The sequence below is a fragment of the Pinus tabuliformis genome, chromosome 6, assembly GCF_031772625.1.
Source record: "Pinus tabuliformis cultivar Carrire ecotype Pingquan chromosome 6, CPIR1, whole genome shotgun sequence".
Lineage (NCBI taxonomy): Eukaryota > Viridiplantae > Streptophyta > Pinopsida > Pinales > Pinaceae > Pinus > Pinus tabuliformis.
The window spans coordinates 446516440-446533526 of record NC_142292.1 but is presented as its reverse complement, the minus strand read 5'-3'; positions in this window follow the sequence as shown (position 1 = coordinate 446533526).

Genomic DNA, 17087 nt, shown 5'->3' with positions numbered 1-17087 from the left:
CATTCTTTTAAAACTTATTCTCTCTCTCTCTTTTTACTAAAGGCATTCTCAATTTATGTTATGATAATGCTACCGACCACCTCTATCATTTACATGACATAATGTAGTCTAAGCCTACTAAGCTGAGTCAAATTGATTGTACCCTTATGATTAAATCTTATGGGAAGGTTTGAAATTGATAGGTGAATTATATCATCAAGAACCTATAAATGCATAAATTGTTCCTTTGGAAGTATATAATAATAACAATAAATTATAGAACCACTCACATTGGTTATGATTTTTATTTGATTGGTTTTTCTTTTTCTTATAAGGAAAAATCGTATTAAATTGTGGCAGGTGAACCATGGTTAGAAGGGGTACAAGAATGAGTGGGGAAACTAAAGGGCACAACATGGTGTCACCACAACAGCCAACTTCTACCACCCCACCCAATGATGGGGAAAACATCACAACACAATAACAGATACCAGCTGGAGAAGTGTTGAACTTAATGAGATCATTCCAACACAGGTCTAAGGCATTAATAAACCATTTGGAACAGGAGAATGGAGGACCTATCATACAAAACGAAGCACCCCAAAACACTACAAGAAATGATGTACGTCGAGATTTGGAAAAGGTAAATTTTCCAGAATTTTAGGGGTCCACGTATGGTCAATCTGTAGAGGCATGGTTAGAAAACATGGCTATGTGCTTTACCCTGAGAGATTACACCTCAAACATGAAGGCCAAGATGGGCATATTCCAGTGAAAGGGAAACACACTACTTTGGTGGAAGACATTATTAACCCAATTGGGGATGGATATCTCATAAGTAAGTATGAGGCTCGTTTCATGGAATTACTCTGTTATGCCCCTCACTTAAACACAAAGAAGCTCAAGGTGAAAAAATTTGTGTATGGACTAAATGTTAACATTTGGGCCAAGGTTAGAATCTTAATGCCTTGCACCTTGCACGAGGTAGTTTAGCGGGCGACCATTACAAAGGAGGAAATCATGAGCAGTGGACCTAGTAAGTCAACAAGGCCCATAGGATCAGGAGTACTAAGTGGAAACAATATGGAACGTAGAAATTTTCAAAGGGGTCCTGTGCTCAATCATCAAAAGTGATCAATAGGAAATCGAAGAACACCATATAGGCATCTAGCTCAGCATCCCCGCATGATACCTCAACAAACTCGTCAACCACATCAACACAAGCCTATGCGACAACACCAAGTCACACCTCCTCAGCACCAATCCCAACAGTCTAGCTCTTTCCAGCAGAGTTCCAGGCCAACTCCCGATTCAGTTAGTAGTAGGAGCCAAGATCCTAAGAGGGGGTGTTGGACTTGTGGAGGTCCTCACTACAAGAGGGATTTCTCTCAAAAGACTGGTAATACCAACTCAACTAAGAAAGCAACTACGGTGGGGGATCTGGGGAAGGCTCATCTCATCCATGCAGCGGTGAACAATCACCAGGTCGAACACCAATCCACTGTGTTGGAAACCTCAGGTAATATTGATGGTATTAGTTTTGTCATTTTAATAGATCCATGAGCTACTAATTACTTTATTTATCTAAATGCATTATCAAGGATTAAACATAAAGCAATTGCACAAAATGAATTTAGACATGTAGAAATGGCATGTGGTATGAAAAGAAATGTAGGAAGGATGGTAAAGGACTATGAGGTGGACCTGGGTGTATGTAAGACCAAGGTATCCTTGTACTCTACAATTTTAGGAGTCTATGACGTAGTTATAGGAATGGATTGGTTGCAGCGACATGAGGCACTCCTAGATTGCAAGGACAAGATTCTACATTTCACATACGATGATGGCCAATGAAAATCATTAAGGGGAAAGAACTGAGGGGTGTCCCTGAGGTTCATCTCTTCCATACAACTAATGAATATAGGCGAAAGGGATGTCAAATTTTCTTGGTGTTAGCTCTAAACGATAAAGGTGATTCTGAAAACCTTGATAAATATCCATTTCTTGTTGAATTTAAGGATGTATTTCCAGAAGAACTACCCGGATTACCCCCAAAAAGGGAAATTGATTTCACCATTGACCTTAAACCAGGCACTGAGTCTATTGCAAAGGCACCTTATCGTATGTCGACTCTAGAGCTAAAGGAATTATAGATCCAATTAAAGGAACTGATTGACTTGGGTTTCATACGACCTAGCATATCTCCGTGGGAAGCCACTATGATTTTCGTTAAGAAGAAGGATGGGTCTTGGCAGGTGTGCATTGACTACCGCCAATTGAATAAAGTGACGATAAAAAATCAATACCCTCTGCCAAGATATATGACTTGTTTCATTAAATGAGGGGGTGACTGTGTTTTCAAAGATAGATCTGAGGTTGGGATATCATCAATTGAGAATCAAGGAAGAAGATATCCCGAAGACAGCCTTTAAGACAATATTTGGGCATTATGAATCTGTAGTTTTACCTTGCGGACTGACAAATGCCTCGGGTGTCTTCATGAGTTTGATGAACGGAATATTTCAGATTACTTAGACAAGTTTTTACAAGTCTTTATCAATGACATTTTGATCTACTGAAAGACCCCAGAAGAGCATGACCAACACTTGAGGATAGTTCTACAATGTCTTAGAGACAACCAATTATACGGGAAGTTGTCAAAGTGTTCCTTTTACCAAACCAAGATTCATTATCTTGGGCACATTATCTTTGGGGATGGTATCGTAGTAGACCCGGTAAAGATCGAAGCCATCATGGAATGCCCAACACCAACTAATGTTCATGAAATACAAAGTTTCATGGGCATGGCAGGGTATTATCGTAAATTTGTCGAAGGGTTTTCGAAGATAGCAAGCCCCATTACCGAGCTCCAAATAAAGAACAAGAAATTAAATTGGATTGAAAAATGTGAAGAGGCATTCCAAAGGTTAAAGGTGTTATTAACGACAACACAAATTTTGAAGGTGCCGAATATGGAACAAGAATTTTTGGTTTGCACTGATGCCTCCAAGGAAGGGTTGGGTTGTGTGTTCATGCAAGAATGAAGAGTAATAGATTATGCATCAAGGAAAGTTAGAACCTACGAAGAAAACTACGCTACCCATGATCTAGAAATGGTAGCCATTGTTTATGCACTAAATATTTGGAAACACTACCTTCTAGGAATGAAGTTTGATCTTAGGACTGACCATTGTGGGCTACAACACATATTCACTCAAGACCACTTAAATGCAAGACAAAGATGATGGTTTGAGCTAATTAGTGAATATGATTTTGATATCACTTACATAAAAGGAATGGTAAATAGGGTAGTTGATGCTTTAAGTATGAGGCCTCAGATATTTTCAGTGATTCCCTTAAAGACAAATTTGAGGGAGAAACTGCTTGATTTACAATTTAAAGACACTTGGTACCAAGAGGTTAGTAAAAGTTTGACGGAGGATTAGATGAGGGTCCCAAAATATGAAGAATACTCCCTTGATAATGATGGGCTACTACGATTTCAGGGAAGAATATATGTACCACTGAATGAAGATATACGCCAGTTAATCTTGAATGAAGCACATCGTGCAATATACATGGCACACCTTGGTGTTAAGAAGATGAGTGCAGACCTGAAACCACTCTTCTTTTGGAAAGGGATGAAGAAGGACATCGTAAACTTGGTAGCAAGATGTTTAGAGTATCAACAAGTAAAAGTTGAACACAGACATCCAACAAGATTATTGCAACCCCATGAGATACCAAAATCAAAATGGGAAGTTTGTTAGGAAAACAACTCACAAAAAGATAGAAAATATAGATGAACGCCTAATAAATTAGCCTCTTCGAGGGGGAAACCTCCTTTACATTACACAAATGAACAATTCTTAGATGATACAAATTACAAGACCTCCTTTCTATATATAGGAGTCTAAGGAGTCATAATATAATTAGAGCCAACATAACAATAATAATGTAAGGGCACAATAATAACAATATGGGGACTACATGGGCACAACAATATAATAAGGGGGTTGTACTAATAACAATAAGGGGTTACACTAGTAGTATAGGGACCTAACATGCCCCTTTCCTTTAAAAAGTGTTTTCCTCAACGCTTGAGTAATTCTTAATGCTTTTGTATAAAATTCTTGTCCTCCCATGTGGAATCTTTAGCAAGTAATTTCTTCCACTTGATGAGATACTCTGAAATTGATCACTTTCGTAGCTGTCGGGTTCTTGTTTCTGTGACTGCTCCAAGTTCCAATATGATTTTTCCTTCCTCATCAAGTTCTGGCAATATTGTTTGAACTGAGATCTTCTACAACTTTTGAATGAGTGGCCACACTTCTTCATCCTTCATCCATTCATCCCTTGCTTCATTTATCCAATTCGGTTGGATAATAGAAATAACATAAAACAATGCTTCCACATCCTCATCCTTTCTTGAAAGTGCATCTGCAACAACATTTTGCTTCCCTTTTTTGTAGATGATTTCAAAGTCATAACCCAACATATTTGTGACCCATTTTTTCTATTCTTATAAAGATAATCTTTGTTCTAAAAAGTATTTAAGACTATCATGATCCATTTTTACCTTGAAGTGTCTTCCCATTAGGTAAGGTCACCATTTCTTAAGTTCATGTAGTATTGCCAACATTTCCTTCTCATAAATAGCTTGCTTGAGATGTAGCCGTAAAAATAACCAATCGCCTACATCAAAACTTCTTTCATTGCGATGTTGATATGCATGTTGTTTCATTCGATTCTGCACCAAAGTGGCATTATTCTTTAAAAGTTGGAGAACTTGTTGTTGATGCTCGATGTGATCTTTCACTGCTTGAATCGTTTTCTTCTTGATATGTCCTTCTATATTGAGAGTTTGAGGAGTGGTAATTTCTTCCAATGCATTACAAGATATGGTTGGATTCATTTCTTGATGCTCGATGTGATGTTTCACTTCTTGAACATTTTTCTTCTTCATATGTCCTTCTATATTGAGAGTTTGAGGAGTGGTAATTTCTTCCAATGCATTACAAGATATGGTCGGATTCATTTCTTGATGCTCGATGTGATATTTCACTTCTTGAACATTTTTCTTCTTGATATGTCCTTCTATCTTGATAGTTTGAGGAGGGGTAATTATTTCCAATGCTTTACAAGATGTGGTCAGATTCATTTTTTCTTTCTCCGAGGTTGGTTCCTGGTGTATATACTCTTCTTTTGACGTTTCTTGATCCTTTTCTTCCTCCTCTCCACAATCAACATAAAATAATTTCTTCTCAGCACACTTATGACCTTTAATGTATTTTTTATCACAATTGTAACAAAGCCCTTTTTCTCTTTTTTCTTCCAATTGCTGTGGTGTAACCATTGTAGGTTGTGGAAGGCTAGGAGAAACAACACTTCCATCTTTATAGTTATGAGGGGTAGACTTCCTTGTTGCCATAATTTTTCTTTCCACTTTGTAATAAAGCCCTTTTTCTCCTTTTTCTTCCAATTGTTGTGGTGTTTCTCTAAAGAAGGTGTTGCTCTTTGTATCCTCATAATGTGCTATAATTTCCTCCATGAAAATTGACCACGTAACAAGTGGTTTACAAGAACAAAGCCATTTATACCATAAAAATTGATCTTGTTCTAAATATGAAGATGTAATACATACCTTTTGTAATAGTGGTACACCATGTAGATCAAAATATTTCTCCATCTGTAGTATCCAATTTACCGGATCCTTGCCATCAAACTTCCTCATCTCAATTTTTATTGATTTTAGGAGCTCGATATTGAAATGACTGTAACTTTGTAATTTCAGATCTCCAAGTTCTGAAATTTCTTTCAGTGGTAGCTCTCTGAATTCTCTTTCTAACCCCGCAAGTCTGGTCAGGATTTGATTATCCAAGAAAGAGTTATGCCAAATATCCCATGGTGACCTGATTATAGACTAGTTCAGTAGAGCGAACTTGTACAACATGCCACGTCTCACTGTTTCAACTTTAGTACCTGAAACTCATATACATGAAACTGCAGGCAGTCCTCTTTCTAAAACTTCTTACGAAATTTCAATCTGATGCTCAGAACAAAAGTTATGACGATTTTCCCAAGGTGACCTGTTTGAAATGTAATTCGGGGGTATGCAAAAACCCTAACTTCCTCAGATTGTATTTATGAAAATATAGTGAGACAGGATCTGAAATTTGGAGCCGAGGTTCAAACCAATTTCATCTCGATTTATTTTTTTTTTTAGCTTTTGAATCTTCATAACGAAAGAGATAGCGAAAATTCCACGATGCCCTGTTTTAGATGAAATTCTGGAGCTTGCAAAAACCCTAACTTCCTCAGATCATATCTACGAAAATATAGTGCAAAAAGATCTGAAATTTGGACACGAGGTTCACACTGATTTCTTCTCAAATGTGTTTTTTTTGTAGATTTTGGAACTTCGTAGCAAAAAAGATATAGCAAAATTTCCACGATGACCTGTTTGGGTCAACGACACCCTAGTATCCACAGCTCTGATACCAAATGTTAGGAAACCAGCTCACAAAAATATAGAAAATATAGATGAACACCTAATAAATTAGCCTCTTCGAGGGGGAAACCTCCTTTACATTACACAAATGAACAATTCTTAGATGATACAAATGACAAGACCTCCTTTCTATATATAGGAGTCTAAGGGGTCATAATATAATCAGAGCCGACATAACAATAATAATGTAAGGGCACAATAATAACTATAGTGGTCTTCTATGGGGCACAATAATAACAATATGGGGACTACATGGGCACAACAATATAATAAGGGGGTTGTACTAATAACAATAAGGGGTTACACTAGTAGTATAGGGACCTAACAAAGTTATATCAATGGACTTCATTGTGGGACTACCAATGACCTCAAGAAGAAATGATTCAATATTTGTAGTGGTGGACACGTTGACCAAGAACACCTATTTCAGACCGGTTAAGACTACATATAAGGCACCAGAAATAACTAGAGTTTTTATTGATGAGATTATGAGATTGCATGGAGTTCCTAGGAAGATCATATTTGATAGGGGGCAGTGTTTATAGGAAGGTTTTTTACCAGTTTCCAAGAAGCCTGGGGAACCCAGTTGAACTTCAGCACTGCTTACCACCCTGAGACAAATGGGTAGACATAAAGGACTAATCAAATCCTCGAAGACATGCTTCGGATGTATGTGATGGACCAACAAAAGATATGGGAGGAGTTTTTACCCCTCGTGGAATTTCCTTACAATAATAGTTATCAAAGTTCCATCAAGATGGCACCATTTGAGTTCTTATACATGATACCTTGCAGAACACCTCTCAGTTGGGACTGACTAGAGGACAGAGTATTAATAGGACCATAAGTGGTGATAGAGATAGAAGAACAAATGAATATGATTAGAGGAAGGCTAAAAGAAGCACAAGATTGACAAAAGAGCTATGCTAATGTTCATTGGGTAGAGAGAAGTTATGAAGTGGGAGATAGGGTATTCTTGAGAGTAAGGCCCCAAAAAAGCTCTATAAGATTCAAAAAGGGAGAAAAATTGTCTCCATGGTTTGTGGGACCTTTTGAAATCTTAGAAAAGAAAGGGTCGATGGCATATAGGCTTGCCTTACCTCCATCTTTAGCGTGTATGCATAATGTGTTTCATGTTTTTGTTTTGCGTCATTATATTTTAGATCCTTCGCATGTTATTGATTTTGGTCATTTGCAGGTTTCAGATGAGGGAACAGTGATGGTCGAACCAGTTCACATACTGGACCATCAAACTTTGTAGCTTAAACGATGGTTAGTGGACTAGGTTAAGGTCCACTGGGACAATTATAGTCCCAGTTCAGCTACTTGGGAGGATGCTGAGGATATGCGTCACCGTTTTCCTTACCTATTCCAAGGACTTCGAGACGATGTGTATTATTAAGAGGGGGTGTATGTAGTGCTCGGCTCTAGTTGACTGACATTGATATGAAATTAACATTTATTTAGCCCTAAGGCCCACACCTTATTCTTTGAGAACCTCAGGTTGAGGATCTGGACACATGACTCTATTATTAGTGGTTGTTATATTAGTGGTCGTGATGTTTATTTATGTTCTCCATGTATATTATGATGAAGATAACATTATTGGTTATGCATGTTCTCTATTGATATTATGATGGTTGTGGCAGAAATGGTTATGTTTGTTCTCTATTTGAATTTATGATGATGATCGCAGTAAAGGATATGTATTCTCTATATTGATATCATGATGGTGATAGATTTGATGGATAGGTATGTTTTCTATTGATGTTACGATATTTATAACTTTGATGGATATGTATGTTTCCATTGATGTTATGATGATGATAGCCATGATGGATGTCTCCCCTATGTTACCTACTGTTGTGGCCAGCAACAACCCCCCCCTTTTTTCATTTAAGTGTTGTCCAAAATACTAAATGAATGGGGACCCTTAGTTAAAATTTAGGAAAAGCAAGAGTTTCCTATCTTCAAAATAAGGTTACCATCGTAAGCTTAGGAAGATCTTTTGAATACTTTAAAACCTAAGTTTATGATAAGAAAAAAATCTTTAAAAAGCCGCATCATAAAATGATAGAAAAACACCTCCATTTGGGTATAATCCCGGTATGTGCAAGATTCTCGTACTAAGCAATATATCGCATCGCAATAAAGTAATGCTAATAAGAAAAACTTCAAGATTTTCCGATTTGCGATAACACCGATCGCAAGATCGCATATCGCAGGGAATGGGCTAACAAAATTTGGCAAGCATAAAACTTCTGCGATCTGTGATGTTGCGATATCGCGATAAAGCGATGGTTGCGATATTAAGCCAAATCAGCTCTGCGATGTTATATTTGTGAGTCAGTGCGAGAGCGCGATAGTGCAATAATGCGATTTCGTGATCTGCGACGATTGCGAACCAAATCGCAAAATCACTCCATCACAAATCTTTCGGGCACGCTATTCAAGAAAAGCCACTTACCATAATCTGACTCAAGATCATGCGCTTTTAATGATAATAAAGGAATTAGTTGTCATCTATTAATGAAATGTAGACGTGTGCTTTTGCAAAGAATTACTTCACGTAAGGTGGCATATTTGATATATCTGCTGCATTTAAGACCCTCCCATCACCTTTCTTGATCAGTCATTTTCATTTCATTTGTGAGCTGCAGGAACGGAGAACGAAGGACGATACACAGCCATACGCAAGAAGAAATGGGAAAGAAAAATAAAGCTCAGGGCTCTGAGGTGAAGGAAATGGCACCTTTATATACAGACACAGCTTGTAACAGAGACGTAGGGATATCGACGTGGGAAAGCATGTACAGATTGCTTGAAGAAGAAAACCCCAGAATAATGAAGGTTACCACTGTCTCAGACTCATAGGGCTCTTCCGAAGCATCCTTAGAAGAACTAGTGTGCTCATTCCTTCATCGGATAGCAGCAAGGCCCAAAATTCTCCCATATATGGATATGATCAAGTGGATACTTGACAACACAGAAATGAACAACAGACAGTTCAAGATTCAAAGACATGGGCTCATCGGGTCATTCGCTGCACAAGATTTAAAGCTCATGTATCATCTTCCTGAACCGCATGCAACTTACAATGCACAATTCATTAAAAAATTTGTGGCGGAGAACCCAAACCTATCAGAGGCCACCAAAGATTGGTCCAGAAAAGATGAACCGCTCAAGAAAGACAAAAACGGTATGTACAGCACTGGTTCCCTCACCTCTCCGAATTGTTTTGCTGCGGCCATGCTTTGTAGATTATTTGGGATCTCAGATATTAATAAGTTTTCGTCTGAATGGTTACCATTAATAGATGCTGCCACAAATGCCGTTATTATAGATTGGGCCAAGATCTTTTCTGATAACCTATTCACGGCTATTATCAATTACCGGTCTAAAATATCCATGTCTCAAAGGATCTATCCTCCTTCTTACCTATCCGCATATGTTATGGATTCTATTTGTTATGTGTCTAAATTTCCCGTTATGGGTTGGAAATGGACAACTTAGGACCCATTACCCATCCATGTTTATCATAAGATATTATGGGATTCTCAGTTCATTCCACATTTCTACCAGATTTGTCACGGGCTTATCTTACCCTTGTATAGAATGATGTATGATAAAGAACCCCTGAGGTGCTCACCTGAGGCACAGATAGATATCATCCCCATCGCAAGATGGTTCGGAGAAGAATGGTTCACCTATATTAGAGTATTTGGAAGCATCGTCCCCCCTCATGTCCTACCTCTATATATCCCTGACAAACTTCTGACCCGAGAAATTGCATATCAAACCTGTTCAGAAGGCAACCTAACTAAAGACCTAAAAGACAAAAAGAAGGCCATATGGCCACAGTTTCCTGTGGCTTGTGGGGCCTTTTCATTGTTCGATGTAGGTCACGCGTTCACCGAAGTACAGAATATGACGTGTCTACAATTATTTAAATTCTCGGTAAGACCATTTGACCCAAATGAGGTTGCCCAGGATTTCACAACGACAATCAAGATAAAAGTGTTCGTTGGAAAAAGGATTTATTTGATGATATATTTTAGAGTAAAAGCTCACTTCAGGAAATTTTGCGGGAAGCCCAATAGAAATTGTCTCCAGATGACCTCCAAAGATTCATGGTATATAGGGAAAGAAGAATAGCCAGTGTTCCTCTAGAAAAGCTGTGACTATCTGCTAGAGAACCGACTCCAAGCGTTAGCCTAAGTGGGAATTCAAGCACTTCCGGATCTAAATCTAAGACTGGACAAGAGATGCCTGAGCATTCTAAAAGATCTGAAAACAACCAAGATAGGAGCGAAGAGTCAGCTAAAGACACCGCTCAGTCAATGGAATTTCCACAACAGCAGGTTATCGCCTCCCCGCCAAGAGATGTCCCCCCTCTCGTCATTGAAGCACCACCCGTCACAACAGAATTAGATAAGGAATGGGAAACCTTCAACGAACTGATCAATCTTGAAGGACAAGCCCCAAAAACACCTGTGAGCAATACACAGGTAGCACAAGAAGTGGGCTCAACCATAGTCAGCAATGTCACAGAAACGGAGCATATTCCTATCGCTCCATCTTCTGAGCTTCTACTGAATGTAGAAGAAATTCCCCCACTGGACATATTTTATAGTCCCCAACATAAGGCAGTTGTAAGAAGACAGAGAAAAAAGAGGAAGTTAGAAAATACACTTTCTCAGGATGCTGAGCAATTAGACGTCCTATGGAAAGATCCTGCTAGTAATCCGACTAAAAATCTCACCAAATTGTCTCAGATCGCAGGGGCGTATGCCTATGCGATTATTGACAAAGTGTCAGAAGTACAAAAATTGTTGAAAGAGCAAGAAAATCAGATACAGGTACTGCAACTACAATTGCAACAAGCCAATACTAATAATGAGGCACACAAACAGCTTGAAAAGTTGCAGGAAGACTTCCAGCAAATGAAAATAGGTTATCAAAGAAGTTTGGACGAAAAGGGAAAACAGTTGCAGGATGTACAAGAGATGCACAGAGACGACCCTAAACTTACAGAGTTTATTTCAGAATCTATTGCCTTGAATGAACAACTACTGCAGCAACAGGAAGTGTTGGGACAAAAGATATCACAGTGGAATTATTATTGCGAAATGAGTGATAAGATCACCAATCAAGTGGTCGACTTACGAAGTGACTATGATCAGATTGACAAACGAGTGACGGAGTACTTGGCTTGGCAGGATGAAGATGAGGGAAGAAGAGCAGGCGCACCCAGGATAAATGAGAATCATAAAGAGTTGCTCTTCAATAAGTGGGACGATCAAATCAGGGAGGCAGAACAAGTAGCAAAAACAGCGGCCACGACAGCATGCATTCTTATCAACTGTGTAAATGAGAATTTTCATAGAGAAAATTTAATCGCAGAGACCACCCCAGGGTATTTACCAAATAAACTACGACTAGAAGTAGAATGGAAGCAGAAGGCACAAGAAAAGGGAAAAGCGATCCAAGCACTAAACAGGTTGAATTGGGAGTGTTACTGGGCATACTTGGTGAAGCCGCATAGTCAGTGGATGACTGTGAAATGTATCATAAATGCGGCCGAAAAAGTGGTGCCAGCCCTCATAGATTCCGTTTTCTCAGCCCATCTCAAAGCAGAAGTCAGCCAGGCGGCTCTCCTTAAACCAATGCTGAATGCATGCAGCTTTAAAGACCAGATACAGAAGTAGCTTAATTTGGAATGTTGTTTTTACTTAAAAAATTAGATTAGAAAAAGGACGGTCATTTGAAAACCGCATCCTAAATTTTGTAAATAAACTATTATTAGAATTAGGAAGTAGTATTTAAACCCTTCTCATGCATTTAGAGAAGGGTCTAGAAATTTGTCAAAAACTTGTCCTCAGAACATGCACTTTTGCACCCTCAGAGGAGGTTTTGATGAATGAATGGATCAAGGTTTATTGATGTTTGAATTTGATACCTGCTACTGATGTTGCACTTCTGTACTCTTGGTAGATATTAGAACAAGGAGAGATAAATCATTGTTGCTTGAAGCTTATGAGTAGGACTAGTCATAAATGGTACTTTTATCTCTTGACCATTTCTGCTTATATTGTTAAAGTGATATACAATTTTTAGTTGTTTATATGTTATTGCATGAATGTTTGAGTTACCATTTGACACTTTTGTACAGTGGAGTCATTTGTTTATGTTTGATATATGAATAACTTATTATGCGATATGCTGTTCACAACTGTTTTTCCTAACTTTTTATGCAAAGTGGTTCATCTTAATTGATTTCCATTCTTATGATAGCTGAATGATCTTTATTACCAGTTATTATTTGAAATCTCTTTAGATCGCATAATAGAAGAAATACATCTCGGGTTAGCATAGATTAGATGTGTTGTTTTCATTAGATTACAATAGCATAGAATTAGATTAAAGTAGCTTAGATTAGAACCCTTAGATCAATATCATCCAACTCTGCACACACACACACCCTTAGATTGGGAAACTGGTCCCATTATCCCCAGTCGGACTTGCTATACCAAACGGATAAGGAGCTGCCAACCAAGGTCCGGACCGGGCGGGTATCCCCCTTGTTGTTGACCCGATTTTCGGGGCTTCAACACCTACTTGCATTAGTTCTGGTTCACAATGAACAATGACGTGAATGACCAAGTGATGGTAATGATGTTATTATGAAAATGACTAACACTGAGAAACCTTGTTACTGATGATTATTGAGTATGGCAGGAAACCACCAGAGGCACTCGCATATTACGAGTTGACGACATCTGGTATGATAAAATTTTATATTATTTTATCTTTGAAATTCTAAGTCAATTTTGAAAACCTGCTATATATGTTTATCTATATTCTGATGATATGTAGTGGTTGCATGCACAGGTTAGTTACTTGTCCGAATGACTCACATATGGGTGATGGGGCTGTACAATTGGATGGAACTACATGGGAGGGGTGGGACAGTGTCCCTGATCTCACACACTAGCACTCTTGACGTGACTTGGGCTGGAAAAGTTGAAACACCTTCGCCTTGAAGATCACAATGTCATGAGGGCAGGTCCCAAAGTTGGGTCACTCATGAGGATTTTACTGGGGGGTGCGCATCAAGGTGGATTCCTTTATCCCCAACACCATTAGTCTCACTATAGCAGGCAACATAAGAGATGATAGTGGGATTTGTCATTGCACCTATACTTTCCCCTCGTAGCCACTAAATGCTTGAAGGGCAAGTGGCGTAGCACCCTTGGAACTTCAAGGGAATTTCTTGAAGGGCACGACCAACTTGTCACCCTTGACATCACAAATAAATTGTTAGGTGTGACACCCTTGGAACTTCAAGGGAAGTTCCTGAAGGGCACGACCAAACATGGCAGCCTTGGAATCGTTAAAAATAAATAAATTAATAAATATAATCAAGAAATGAAAACTAGGTAAATTCACATCAAGGGTAAATGATGTTAGAAACCGAGGTAATTAAATCAAGAATAAAACTTGGGTTAAGAGGACCATAGGAAGAAATAAAATATTTTACCTTAAAAACTCTACCCTTCCCATGTTGGAAAATATTAGGTAGATAATGTAGTTTAATTAGGTAAAAAGGGGAAAGAGGAACATAAATGTAAGGATAAATATTAATCCTAAAATAGTTAAACCTAATTAAGAGAAGATGATGGTGAATTAAACTAAGATTAATAAATTAAATTTTAGAGAAATATAGAGAACCTCCATGTGGCAACAACCAACACAAGAATATACATATAAGAGATAACTTGAGTTAAACTAGGGTTTAGATAAGTGATCAAATCTTGACTCATCAATTGAATTTAGTATTGAACACAAATTAAGGAGTAAAAAAGGGGGATCAAGAGACAACTAGGAGAAGAAATAGGAATCTTGTTGAGGTGAGGAAAAATATTATTTTTAAATTAAAATTTAAGTAAATAATCTTGGAGATCCTTGACGAGAGAGTGACATATGGGTGGGTGAATTATCAAAAATAATTAATTATGCATGAAATTCCAAGTGTCACCTATGAGGACTCCTATAAAAGAAGGGGCAAGCCATGGGAGAAGGGACTCTTTTTACCCTAATTTTGGATGGAGGAGACCATGCCAGAATAGTGACTACAAGTTATAGTGAGTTTGGTGAGGTAGAGGACTTTAGAGAGGGGACTCTTGAGCCAAGGAGTGCTCTCCTATACCAACTAATTACATTCCTCCATTGTACAACCCCATTGCAGCTCAGGGGTCCACGGGGAAGGAGAGTACCCAAGGAGTAGGCTGGGAGGTTAACTGGTGGATCATTGCATTCAGATTAAGAATGTCGACATTCACACTTGGAGGCAACCGACAATGAAGGAAGGCAAATAGCGGTAAGTCAAGTTTGAATCATGTCTCCTAGTGAACGGTACCTATGTTGTTATAATATTATTTTGTATGACTTCATTATGGTTTTAGTTAAAAATATGTAAATTTAATGATATGTTCAATAAAGTGAATTTCCGGAAAGTTTTATATATTGCTTAATTATTTTTTAATTCCCAATGCTATTTTTCTTATGGTTGTATTTTAGTATTTAAAAAAATATATATTATAGGGTTGGTTCCTACATTCAAGGTTTCAGTATCTACTAATTGAGAGATCATGTTCAAAGCTTCGGGGACCAATATCTTAGTGAAAAGGGAAATGATCTTAAAGACCCCAAACTTCTTCCCTATGAAGGGTAAAATTAATGTCACTACCCAATATGAGATTAGGTCTCATTAACAGAGAGAAGCTAAATAATTTTTCCCGGAACTACAACTTACCATAATAAGGTTCGTGCAAGTTAAACACACTGAACATCTTCCCACACCATTTATGTACCGCCTCTATAAGACGACTTGAGGAGATGGAAGATGAGTTGACTAGCTCAATACTATTATTCCAACTAATTAACAACCCCCTAGAGAAACCACTTGAGTTGACCACCAAAAAATCCCAACTCTGTTATAGACAATTTTGTGCCTTACAGCAACAAGCATGAATTGTCAATAATCCAAGGGATCCAAAGTTCCCTAAACATGATGTTCCTACCCCTAGAGGAACAAGGTCAGCAAACCAACAGCTCTCAGATCAGTTCTCCACCTGAAAACACTCAAAAACAAGCAATCCTGAAATCAAAGCAGGTGCTCCACTAGGTTTCTGCGCTGAAACTCAGTTGCTCCATGGTGTACCTGCGTTGCAAAGCAAGTGGGACAAAGGCCACCTGCGCTGAGCGAGATGGGACAAGTGGCACAATGAGTCATTGCTTTGGAATCTTCCAAAAATGACACTTGGATCAGGTATTTCGCCTTGCGATGAGTCAGAGGCTCTGTTTCTCCAAGTGGAAGCAAGGTTCTCCAAGTGGACTCAAGAACTGAAGATCAACTAAAGATTAACTGAAGAGAGAGAGGACACAAGGCAGCTACACATCAGTTGCAAGCTGACTCATCCTTTCTCAATTCATCTATATATTGAGCTCTCTCCTATGAGCTCAGGAGGCTGGAATTTTGTGCAAAGTAATGATATGCTGTTGGTTTCACTATTGAGCTATTGGGTGATTGTTTGAGAGAGGTGAAGAAGAGCAATTCTTTCTGCTGGGAGGTGTTGCTGGGTTGGAGCCTTCAATGGTTGTAATACTCTCAGAACCTTTACTTCTTCATTAATAAAAGCTATTGAGGTTCTTCTATGTGCTCTTGTTCCAATAATATATTGTGATGATTGCATGTTTGGTTTACACTAATCCATGAACCAGTTATGATTGCATGCCTCTTGTAGTTTCCTTCTTTGTTATTTTGCAGGATCTCATTGTAGCTGGGCAAGCAAAAGGACAAGGAGTTAGGAGCAAGCGGCCAAAGAGAAGAGTTTGGATTCGACATTAAGCGCAAGGCAACGGTTAGTGCATTTCTCCATTCTCTTTTGCTTTCATAAAGAAGTAAACCTTTAGTAGTTTGTTTTACAGTTGTTGCTAAGGAACTGTCACCCTTAGAGTGGGATAGGGTCATCCGAGTCGGATACTTTTCCCTACAACAAACTGGCGACTCCGTTGGGGATCGTATCCGTTTGATTGTGTTTGTAGTATTTTGCTATTCATTTCCTGAACAAAAGAGTACCAAATCGAAAAGCTTTTGACTATATCAAAAGCGAAGTAGAGGGCAGCTACTCTTGCTCATTTTCTGAACAAGTTCATGATTTGAAAAGCTGATCTACAAGGATCCTTGTAAGCTCTTAGTGATAGCTTTGCACCTTCTTAATCATCCCTTTGAGTGTGCTTGACTGATTGCTTCTGATTTGAGCAAAAACTGTGCATTTTTTAGAAAATTATGACCCGGAAACTGTGAAAACGCAAGTCTCGTTTTCCAAAGCAGGTAGTACACAGGCTACCTGCTTTGCAACGCAGGTCCTGAAGGGGCTACCTGCGCTGAGAGCCAGTTTGGCTGTGCAGCACCTGCGTTGGCCCAAATTTGCCTAATGCATTTGGGGTTTCCTCCCTTTCTCTTGCCTGTTTTCACTTAGATTTTGCTGCTAAGTGTCAGTCTTGTACCTGCTCTGAAACCAATATTACTTGC